The sequence below is a fragment of the Desmodus rotundus genome, chromosome 4 (assembly GCF_022682495.2).
Source record: "Desmodus rotundus isolate HL8 chromosome 4, HLdesRot8A.1, whole genome shotgun sequence".
NCBI lineage: Eukaryota > Metazoa > Chordata > Mammalia > Chiroptera > Phyllostomidae > Desmodus > Desmodus rotundus.
This window is the reverse complement of record NC_071390.1, coordinates 80,002,017-80,013,955: the sequence shown is the minus strand read 5'-3', so window position 1 is coordinate 80,013,955 and position 11,939 is coordinate 80,002,017. Positions and strand designations below refer to the sequence as shown.

General features: G+C 40.6%; 1 pseudogene; it reads left to right on the top strand.

Annotated features, from left to right (window-relative positions):
* The first annotated feature begins 4,505 nt into the window (after positions 1 to 4,505).
* LOC112317845 (T-complex protein 1 subunit gamma pseudogene) lies at positions 4,506 to 6,169 on the top strand (annotated as a pseudogene).
* Positions 6,170 to 11,939: the final 5,770 nt, after the last annotated feature.

The window sequence follows — 11,939 nt, the reverse complement described above, 5'->3', positions numbered from 1 at the left end:
CAGGGGGCATGTGATATATTTATGGCAACCAAGATATGTGAAACAATCTGAATTCAAATATTTTGACCAGTTGTTAAGCTATTATTACAACAAAATGTATGGTTTTGAAACACAGCTGATGGAATAATTGGGTCAGGATGCTGGAGTTCAGGAACTTCTTTCAATCCTGAATAACAGAAAAACATGTTTTGTTGTCACATGGGTCTGGTTTCAAAATTTAGATTTTCTGTTTTCTACCTGCTTGTACTTAAAAAGGTAAGTTTTAAAACTTCCTGAACAATTATTTCCTTATCTGTAAATTCTGAAAAATTACCTCATCCTCATGGTATTAAGGATAAAATGAAATAATGTAAATAAACCCTTTGACTCAAAGCCTGGCACTCTGTAAATATCTAAGGCTTCAATGTTCAATGCTTCAATTTGTTCTTTTCCAAATAGGGACATGATGCTTACCGTGGAACACTGCAGCCCAGTGCTTAAGAACATGGAATTCTGCTGTGGGAAATCTGGGTAAACCTCCAGCTGTGCCACTACAAAGTAGGGCAACTTTTGCCAAGTTAGGTTTGGATAAACTGAAGTTTCAGTTTTGGCTTTGGGATTCATCCCTAGTCTGCTATTTTTGGCCTTAGGTTTTGGACAGCCAATTAGCTAAATGCCATTTTCAAGGTACCTTCTGAATTTGTACATGATCAAATAAGTTAATATCACACCTAGTCAGCAAAATAGTATTTACATTAGCAAGGTATGTCTTTCAGATGCATTGCTGGTTTTTGCAATAGTTTGGATTATTATTCAGGAATTATTCACTCTTCTCCCCTCCCTATCAATGTTGGGCTTGGCCATGTGATATGCTTCAGACAATAGGATGTTAGTGATTGTGATACAAGCAAAGGCTTGGAATGTACTCGTGCAGTTAGGCTTGCCATCTTGCACATCTTCCACTGCCATGAGAAGAGCTTCTGAGCTCCTGCTACTCCATCAGCCTGGGGTCCAGAATGCCCACCTGTGGAGGAGACCTGAGCCCAGGCTGCAGTAAGGTGCCAAGTCCAGCTAGTCCCTCAGCTTGAACAGAATCACCCAGACTGGATCAGCTGACATACAGCCGACCTACACATATATGAACAAGATAAATACTTGTAATTTTTAAGCCACTGAATCTTAGGGTTGGTTGTATGGCAGAGCTGTCTAATACAGTTTATGAATATTCACTTTCCCTTTTTTAAAAATGTTTTATTTATTTATTTATTTTTAGGGAGGGGAGTGAAGGGAGAAAGAGAGGTAGAGAAACACCAGTGCATGAGATAAATATTGATCACACACCCCTAATTGGGAACTGGCCTGCAGCCCAGGCATGTGCCCTGACTGGGAATTGAACCAGCGACCCCCTGTTTCGCAGACCAGCGCTCAGCCACTGAGCCACACCAGTCAGGGTGAATATTCACTTTTCAATATAGGTAATAATTCACAACTTAACTTGGAGTGTAACTGTTCTTCAGAGCTGTATCTCATAAAATTCTATTATTCAGTTGACATATAAATGCATGTTATTAAAATAAGACTTCTACAATGATTAACGATTTTGAAAGCTGTTGATTTTTTTTGCACAAAAATCTTTTTTTAGAATTTTCAAATATTTAAATAGGAACACATTTGCAATGTGAATATTAATAGGGAGTTCCTTAGTGAGATAACTTTAGGAAAAATATATTCTTTGATCCAACAAATGCTTATAAAGTTAAAATAACTTAGTTAAAAAAGTTAACTTTTTAGTTAAAAAAGTTAAAATAGAAAGCCAAATAATAAAGATTAAACTATATCACAATTCTAGTCTTTGTACAAATGTTTGTGTAATGATATTTTGTATTTTAAATGAATAACCATTAAGACTTGATTTAAGTTTGGACTACTTAAATATGGAAAAGTTATCTGAGTAAGTAAGCATGATCATTTCAGAATGACTTGAGCTCCAATAAAGAAGATTTCCATGAGATCTTATGAGGTACTTGTTATCATCATCATCATCATCACCATATCTTCACTGCATCAGGGTAATTTGGTTGAAATTTTAGTTGAAACTAATAGGAGCAGACTCTGGCTGCTTAAATTAAAATAATATTTATTAGAAGAATATTGGGGTGGGGTGGAGAGATGGGGAGAAAATGCAGACAACTGTAATTGAATAACAATAAAAATGTTTAAAAATTAAAAAAAAAAGAATATTGAACTACTGATAGAAAAAACAGGCAATCCACGTTCGGATATGCAAGGAGTTCTGGGAGTTCAAGTTGTGGTTCATGGTTATAAGAAGAGGAAATTCCCTAATTGTCTTTCCAGGGTGCTTCTGTTGTAGTGAATGAGCTCAAATCATTCCCTGTCTTATTGCTACTTTGTCCAAGATTCAAATTCCAGAAAGTGAGGAACAGAATAGCCTAGCCAGGAGAAGATGGAGAACCCCTGGGGACCATTGGGAAAGTGTCATTTCCATGTAAGATTTCAGAAAGTTACTACCAGAGAAGGTGGTATCGATACTGGTCAGCCAAAAGATACCACCTCACCATTGTATTTACTGTTATTATGAGTATATTTGCCATCATCATCTTTATTCTCAGTTGCTAAAAGGTTGAAGGAGATCTATGCTTGAGACCTATCTCTAAAGAATGCTGTGAGAGCTCAGGACTAAGATGGAATTTATGGCTGTGCAGGAGTCAAACAGCCAGAAGCCCCTGGACCAGAAGTAGAGAAATGTCAGATATGGACCAATTTGGGACACTGGTTCACAGGACATTGAAAACAAGGATAGTCTTTGCTAATAGAGAACAGTTGGTCAGTATATAAACGTGGGTTTCTCCAAGAGGGTGTTATAGCTTCCTCTGAGGCTTCTGCCAACAACATGAGAAGATTCTCCTTTCTTTCTTTCTGAGAAAGTTCTGTTTTGCCAATCATTTTACATTGCTTCTAGCCAATGTCTCCATATTAGTACCTTATTCTTTCTTACCAATATTTCAATTATCTTGGTTATTTTTTTAAGCAGTCAATTATGATGCCTATGTACTTTGGATATGGCTGTAGAAAAGGCAGGACAAAAGAGATGCCCATGCTTTGGAGCTCGACATGGAAAGCAGATTAAACAAATATTGTGCAAATTGACCACAGTTTTGATAATAGCACCTTGAAGGAGACATGCAGGGTGTGATGACAATGTACATACAATGGGGACCTAACAAACATGGAGGGTCAGTGAAGAGTTCCATCAGAGCTGGAGTTTAAACAGAGAAATAAAGTTTGAGTAGGAATTAGCTAAGTTAGAAGGGGTTGGGTGAAGGAGGTAGGGCTTGGGGAAGGAACAAGTATGACAGCCAGGAGGTAGGAAGTAGTTTAGCCCTTTGTAGAAATCTTAAGATGACCAGAGTTCCTTGGTTACGGTGAGTGGAAGATATTGGTAAGAGATAAGATTTCCCTTTCTTTCTCCAATGCTAATGGCAAGAACTTTTAATATTTGAGGATGTCTCATCTTACCAAGTGTGTCCATCTTGACAACCTTTTAGGAAAAGGGTAGAGGAAGAAAACAGAAGTGTTGAAAGAAGAGAACGTGGGGTAATTTTGGTGCATGCTCCATAAGTGCATTGGAAAACCACAACTCTGCCTGTCTCATTTCAGCTCAGTGCTTCACCTCTTAAGTTGCAGTGACTAGTCACAGATGCAAATAACATCCAGTCTTTGAGTCATTCCTACCTTTTCAAAACCCATTTGAAGACTGGTCATTTTTCCTCTGTTGCATGCTTAGAAAATTTTCAGAAAAACAAGCCAGGCAGAGCACTTGTGTGTGCATACTTCCCTCCAGCCCTGTGTTTGCAGTCAAGTGGGCCAACTCTCACTTGTCATACTGAATCCTTTATTACAACAAAATATTATTTTAAAGCTGCACTAACAGTAATTAGAAGCAATTGAGTTTTATCAACTAACACAAACTATGGGATTTTGAACCTGGATTTTAGCTGGTATTTTAATGAAGTGTGTGTTAACAACCCCAAATCTTCTGTCAGTCCAGCAGCTGAGTTGCATATACAGACCTTTGATGGAGGGACCATGTGTTAATGCTCAGAGGTGTCATGCTCATGTGTTGGCTCCACACATCCACTCTTCACTGAGCTGTCTCTTGGGACTGTTGTATTATTTTTTCTTCTCACAATGAATATTCTGATAATCCCAATTTGTTCTTATAAAATTTTGGAGTTAAAGATTATTGTTACCATGTGCACATTTTAATAATAGATATTGAGATGCGAGTTATGATGACATTTTTTTCTTTGCTCAATTGTCTCATTTCAGCCTGAGATGCTAAAAGGACACATGGTCCAGAGTGTTAGAACTTGTTCAGTGAAAAGTAGGAGGTTGAGAAGGGAAAAGAAAAAAAAAAGGAGAAAGATGATTCCTTAATTTGAAATAAACACTTTTAGTGAATTAAGAATCTGGAGGAAGCACAGAAGCTTCTGCTTCTCAGCTCTGGGTACCTTCCTCTGCATCGTGCCGCCATGATGGGCCATCATCCTATGCTCATGCTCAGCCAGAACACAGTGTGAATCTGGAAGAAAAGTTCAATCTGGAAACATCAGTGCTGCCAAGACTATTGCAGATATCATCCGAACATGTTTGGGACCCAAGTCCATGATGAAGATGATTTTGGACCCAGTGGGAGGCATTGTGATGACTAATGATGGCAATGCCATTCTTCAAGAGATTAAAGTTCAGCATCCAGCAGCCAAGTCCATGATTGAAATTAGCCGGATACAGGATGAAGAGGGTGGAGATGGGGTCACATCAGTAATTATTCCTGCTGGTGAGATGCTGTCTGTGGCTGAACACTTCCTAGAGCAGCAGAGGCATCCAACCGTAGTGATCAGTGCTTAACAAAAGGCATTGGATGACATGATCAGCACCCTTAATAAAATTAGTACCTCCATTGACAGTAATAACTGAGATATGATGCTGAACATTACCAACAGTTCCATTACTACCAAAGTGATCGGTTGGTGGTCCTCGTTGGCTTGCAACATTGCCCTGGATGCTGTCAAAACTGCACAGTTTGAGGAGAATAGTGGGAAGGAGTTTGACATCAAGAAATATGCAAGGATAGAAAAGATACCTGGGGGTATTATTGAAGAGTCATGTGTTTTACTTGGAGTCATGATTAACAAAGATGTGACCCATCCATAAATGCAGCACTGTATCAAGGACTCTTGCATTGTGCTGCTGGATTCTTCTCTTGAGTAAAAGAAAGGAGAAAGCCAGACTGACATTGAGATCACACGAGAGGAAGATTTCACCCTAATCCTTCAAATGGAAGAAGAATACATCCAGCAGCTTTGTGAAGACAGTATTCATTTGAAGCCCGATGTGGTCATCACAGAAAAGGGCATCTCAGATTTTGCTCAGCACTACCTCACGAGGGTCAATATCACAGCCAACTGAAGAGTCTGGAAGACAGACAATAATCATGTTGGTAGAGCCTGTGGGGCCTGGATAGTCAGCCAACCAGAGGAACTGAGAAAAGATGATGTTGGGACAAAAGTGGGCCTGTTGAAAATCAAGAAAATTGGAAATGAATACTTTACATTTATCACTGCGTGTAAAGACCCCATGGCTTGTACCATCCTCCTCCTGGGGGGCCAGCAAAGAGATCCTCTTGGAAATGGAACACAACCTCCAGGAGGCCATGCAAGTGTGCCACAACGTTCTCCTGGACCCTCAGCTGGTGCAAGGGGATGGTGCCTATGAGATGGCTGTGGCCCATGCCTTGATAGAAAAATCCAAGGCCATGACTGGTGTGGAGCAATGGCCATAAAGGGCTGTTGCCCAGGCCCTAGAGGTCATCCCTCGTACCCTTATCCAGAACTGTGGAGCCAGCACCATTCGTCTGCTTACCTCCCTTTGAGCTAAGCATACCCAGGAGAACTGTGAGACCTGGGGTGTAAATGGTGAGACAGGTACTTTTGTGGATATGAAAGAATTGGGCATCTGGGAGCCATTGGCTGTGAAACTGCAAACATACAAGACAGCAGTGGAGACAGCAGTTCTGCTGTTGTGGATTGATGACATTGTTTCAGGCCACAGAAAGAAGGGTGATGACCAGGGCCGGCAAGGTAGGGCTCCTGATGCTGGCCTGGAGTGAGTGGTGAGCAACTTGACCTCAACACACAGGGATACCAGTCTCCGCCTTCAGTGAGCCAAACTGCGGGGACACTGTGAGTGTCTTTGTTTGTAAGGGATCAAGTTAAAGGGCAGCCCTAGTTCCTTTCTGTCCCAGCCCAGTTTGTAAAAGGCACTGACACGTAATTCTTCTCTGTTGTAAGCTTTCCATTTAATTTGCATCCTATGATTAAATCTAAGTCATTTGGGGAAAAAAAAAAGGAATCTGGAGGAAGGAGAGCAGATTCCCATTATAAAGAGCTCTAAACCTTTGCCAAAGGGCTCATCAATTAGACATTTTCAAAGAATAACCTTCTCAGCACTTAGGCCTACACAACCTGTAGGTGTGAGGGAGTTAATACCTATGGGGCCTCTCTTGACCAACAAGCAATGGGCACTGACAGCTTCCCCATTTCACCATCTGAGCTGATGAACTGGACACACATGTTAGAAGAATCCCCAGATAAACACATGAAATTGAGAACCAGAACCTAGAGTAGTGGCTGATACAATAATGTGTCCTTGTATGGACTTTTCTTCCTTCCCTGTCTATTCATCCTAACATACCTGATCCCTGGAATCACATTCTGAATAAATTACTGTCTTAGGCATTGCTTTCAGTCTAAGACAGTTGGTACGAGGGGACTTCCCAGACTGCAGATCCTTAGAATGGGATTTTTGAGCCGGATCCCTCACTAGCCAGACTATAGCAAAAACCCCATTGCTGATTGGAGTGGTGATAATATGTTGCAACATCACGATTACCAAGACGCTTACCCATAGTGGATTGAGATAATGGTCAGGCTTATGTAAGAATGTGACAATTGAGTGTTATAGGGACTATGGTAGCCATAGGATTGTGTAGTTGGCTGGTATTTGTTAGCTCTCTAAAAGCCTTGAAAAGAGAAAATTACAGACATGGGACACTGGACTGGGTTGTCAGGATGTTGCAGGAGGAGTCAGAAGGCCAGGGATGGGGGAGTGATAGAATGGATTGCTATATAAGGACAGGGATGGAACCACCCACTCTGTTTCCTGGGGGGCTGTAGTGTACAATGCCGTCACTGAGGGGTGTGGAATTAACTGGTGAAAGGCCTCCAGCATCCCTGAAAGGCTCATAACATTTTCAGGCTGCATGGAACATAAAAGATACTACCATGAAATGAAACTCCCTGGAACACAGAAGGCAAGTAATAACATTTCATCATTTAGGCATGTATAATTATCCAAAAGGGCAATAAGGCCAGAATGGCTAGCAACATACCAGAACCTAAAGATCTGTGCTGGTGGCTAATAGATTATGGAAGATAAACTATTAGGTGCTAGGGCATAAGTGGACTTTTATAACCAAAAGTAATTGATAGCTGATGATCAAAATCCTGACATCAGTTACTAAAATAGAAAGTTGTAGACCTCACCATTTCCAGACCATGGACCATGGACATTACACTCTGGGAGGTCTCTCAGCAGCCAGTAGAGAGATGGTGGATTAGTGAACCCATATCCTCAGCCCCTATTGAACAGAGTTCATGCCCCGAGGATGGTGGTCTATACAGGACATGGTGCTAGTTTGCTGCTCACTGTTACCAACCATTGAAGATTTTGTATATTCTATACAATCGATGCACAACTTGGTAAGTTATTTAGGGCTTACTATGCATTATTTTAGGCAATGTGCTAAACTCCCTGACTTTGAAAAAATTACCCATTCCAGTTTCTGACCTCATTGATTTTTTTTTTATTGTTATTCAATTACAGTTGTATGCCTTTTCTCCCCATCCCTCCACCCCACCCCAGGTGAACCCACCTCCCTCCCCCCCCTCCACCCTCCCCCTTGGTTTTGTCCATGTGTCCTTTATAGTAGTTCCTGTAATCCCCTCTACCCACTGTCCCCGCCCCCACCCCCCACCCCCGCCCTGGCTATTGTTAGATTGTTCTTAACTTCAATGTCTCTGGTTATATTTTGTTTGCTTTTTTCTTCTATTGCTTATTTCCAGTTAAAGGTGAGATCATATTGACCTCATTGATTTTTCAAAATCTTTTTAAAGTCCCTTTCTCTCTCCACCTTCCCTCCTTCCCTTACTTCTTTTCTTTCCTTCCATTTAATCAGTGAAATTCTCTCATACAAAAGCTTTTACTCAACTAATTGCGTCACTCAGCTAAAATAAAACTTGAGAAAATTCTGTGAGCTAAAGAGCCCTTAAGAGAAAAAAAAAATCTAACAAGGATTTAGAGCAGCAGTGCCATGTGGACGTTATCTATTGAATTTCATCACCGTCACAAAAATATATTATTTAAGTTGGGATGCTTTTTTTTCTGTTCCCAGTAAAATTATCATAGCCTTTCATGGAACGCTTCAGAAGCTGGTAACTTCTCCCTCATTTACACACAGCTTCTCTCTCTTCTGTTGTATTTTGCATCACTTAACCCAGTGGAGTGTTTTCAGACAAAGGCTCCCTAAACACAGGGGCCCACGTGGTGGCTCTCTGGCATTCATGGTCAGTATTGCTTTTGAAGACCATCTGCCTGTCATTTGTTTGCTGATTGAGTTAGTGCACCTAATAATATATTTTTTTATTGGGCTGTGCTAGCCAATGAAAAGGAAATTATACACTTGACAGATGGGTCACAAACCTTCCTACCTTAGTGCAGCTACTTCTTGAGTTAGTTAAAAGCAATCATGAAAGCAGATTATAAACAGAATAATAGCTTTTTTATAAATGGTTTTCACAGTGGTTACTGGTTGTGGTGCCAAACACGATGGTATCAGGGCTTCCTCTCTTTGTTTATAGAGTTTTTTCAGAAGAACAGTTTGAGCGATGAGGAATATGGGAATGAAGACAAGGCAAGCAGCTGGTGGTCATGAGGGCCAGATGATGAAGATCATGTATATATATAAGGAGCATCCGGGCTCACATTAGCCTGACATAACATGTGCTATCTGGAAACAAATGTCAGTATTGTCAGAGAGACTTGGTGCTCTCACTCTGCTTTTACCTTGCAGGCAGAGGAGGTAGGGGCAGTACATGCTATCACAAAAGAAAATCCCAAATAGCCTTACTTTTCACAGGTAGAAAGATGGAGACTCTGAGGGTGATTGGCACAGGCATCACATAAATGAACAACAAAACTCAAATCTCTTTGGCTTGACATCAATTCTTTCTCAGATGTTTGTTCCCTTCAAAAACTGGTAACTTCCTGTCCTTGGAAACTCTTCCTTACATCATGAAAACCCACCCCATTTTAAAAGAAAGTAAATCTCCCTGACCAGGATATTATTAAATTAACTCTAGGTACACTCAAAGAGCATGAAGGCAAATCTTTTCTGGAAGAATCGTGATACAAAGGATTATTTTTTTTGCCCCTAAACAATGAAGTTGCGTCTCTTACTGGGAACATAAACTACAGTGATAGACTTTTCAGTTTTGTAGGAATAGACTTAATGTTTGAAAAACTTGTAATATGTGAGAAAACATTTATTATAAAGATCTGGCTTATTCTGCTTTGAAAACAAATGGATTCTCAGTCAAAAAAACAAAACAAAACAAGGACTGCAGAGCACAGTAACTCCTTTGTGAATTAGTTGTGTAATTGTGCATGTGAATTACTAGCTCATTTTCTCCCCCATAGTCTTTGGCTTCCCTCATCCTAACTTCAAATCTCGAATGGGTTTTTAGCAATATGCTTGCCTTGATTTTGGTATAAGGACACTATATGTGTTGCTGAGAGTGATGAGATGAAAGTGAAGGCAGTGTGAATATGGACGGGAAATATTTGGGGGAAATGGGATCACTGGGAACATGGACAGGAGGAAGAAAGACCAGGTATTGCTGAGAACCTCCCATCATTCAAAATCAATGGTCTTTTACACTTTTCCAAATGATGAACTTCAACAAAGTATTTTAATACCAGTTTCTGGCTTTGTTCAGCATTTTGAACCTATATGTTGATTTTCCAGAGTTTATCTGATACTGAAGTTTTTCAGAGATTTTGTTTTTAACTTGAGGAATTAGTGGGGAATTCTGGGGAGATGACACCATGATAGGCAACATGAGGGGTGGGAAGCAGTGAGTCTCAGGGGGTCAGTTGCTGTGATCCTTGGTCACTCTCATTCTGTGCATCAGTTTAGCCAGATGCTTGCCCAGATGCAGCCTTACTGGGAGAGCTGCAGATCCTCAAATTAATCTCAGGAACATCCTTCTACTTTCTGTATATCTTCCTGCAACCCACTGATGCTCAAATCCTCATACCTGGAGATCAATTTTCTACTCAATTTTGTCTACATTTAAAATGCATGGTTCCAAAAGGGTTTTCAGTTGTAACCTAATTAGTCCTTTGTGCCTACATGTGAATGGCTTTTTGGACATATTCCTGGATTTTACAAGGGGTACATATGACTTCATGAATACACTGGAAACCTGAGAAAATGGGAGATACCTTTAGGAGGAGAGGCAATCAAAGGACCAGGAATGAGAAGGTGCAAAGTCTGAGCAGACAACCTTAAAACCTGCTCTCCTATTCTCATTATGGACTACAAGGAATTTTAACTCGATTTCTATCACTTTTTAGGGCCTTGGCAAGTCAACCCAAAGGAACATTTTTTTTCTTGTCTTTTTTCTTCTTCTTTTATTGTTGTTCAAGTACAGTTGTTTCCATTTTCCCCCATCATTCCCCCTCACACCAGCCACCCCCGCCTCCCACCCTTGATCCTACCCCTCTTCGGCTTTGTCTATGTGTCCTCTCTACATGGAACATTTTGACCATGAAACATTCTGAATTGGTTGTGGCTTTCTTTTTCCACAAGATTTGCATCCTGAACAAGTTACATTGGCAGGTGACTCAAAGACAGATGTGTGTGGAAAGACCCTAAAACAATAAAACCCTAACCCTTTCTGTCTTCTCCCCCAGGTACCTGCGATGCCTTCAGGGCTGTCCCCTGCCACCTGCCCTGACAGGCACTTAGGAGTCATCTCCCTGCAGGCCATTTCAGTAGGACGCATCAATTTAAGAAAAGCTTCCTTCTCCATCTCACATCTAGCTCTCCTTTTCAGCTTGATGTCACAGGAATTTAATTCTGAGCAGGATTTAAATAAAATCAGAAGTTGTCTGTACCAGAGGAGACGTGTTGGCTCTGAAATGGAATTTGTTGGTTGGGTCACTTGCTAGTTAGCCCCATTTCCCTCCAGGGTAAGGACCCAGGGAAATAATATGCTAACTGCCCTCCCCCCTTCAAACCATTCATGCATTTCTAGGGTGATAAGTTGGGGGACTGAGTTGGTAAGAGGAGGGGACACAAAGATCCTCTGTTCTTGCTGAATTTGATTACTAACTTTAATGCTTTTTGGTCTTACAACATCTCTATATTTTAGGCAAAAAAAATAAAGGTGTTTCAAGTTTACATTAAAAATTAACAATGTAACCTAATTTACATTGTTTTTACCTAGTTTACCTTAACTCATTTACCTAGTTTTAGTAAGGGATAATTTGCTTATAAGGAACATGCTCACACAAAGTTTGCAAAGAGGGGGTTTATTAAAGGGATGTCAGGGACAATTACAGAAGCCAAGAGCAGAAATGCAGGGAGGGCACAGGAATGGTAGAACTCATCAGGCAGCCCCCTATCTTGCAGGTTGCTTACTCTGCTTTCCTTTATCATCATGTCAGTTCTCCTTTCAACTCTGCAAACTGGCTTCTTGCAGTCTCTTAATTTTTGCCCCCATAATTTTGTGTTATGTGTGACCTCGGATTTTCTT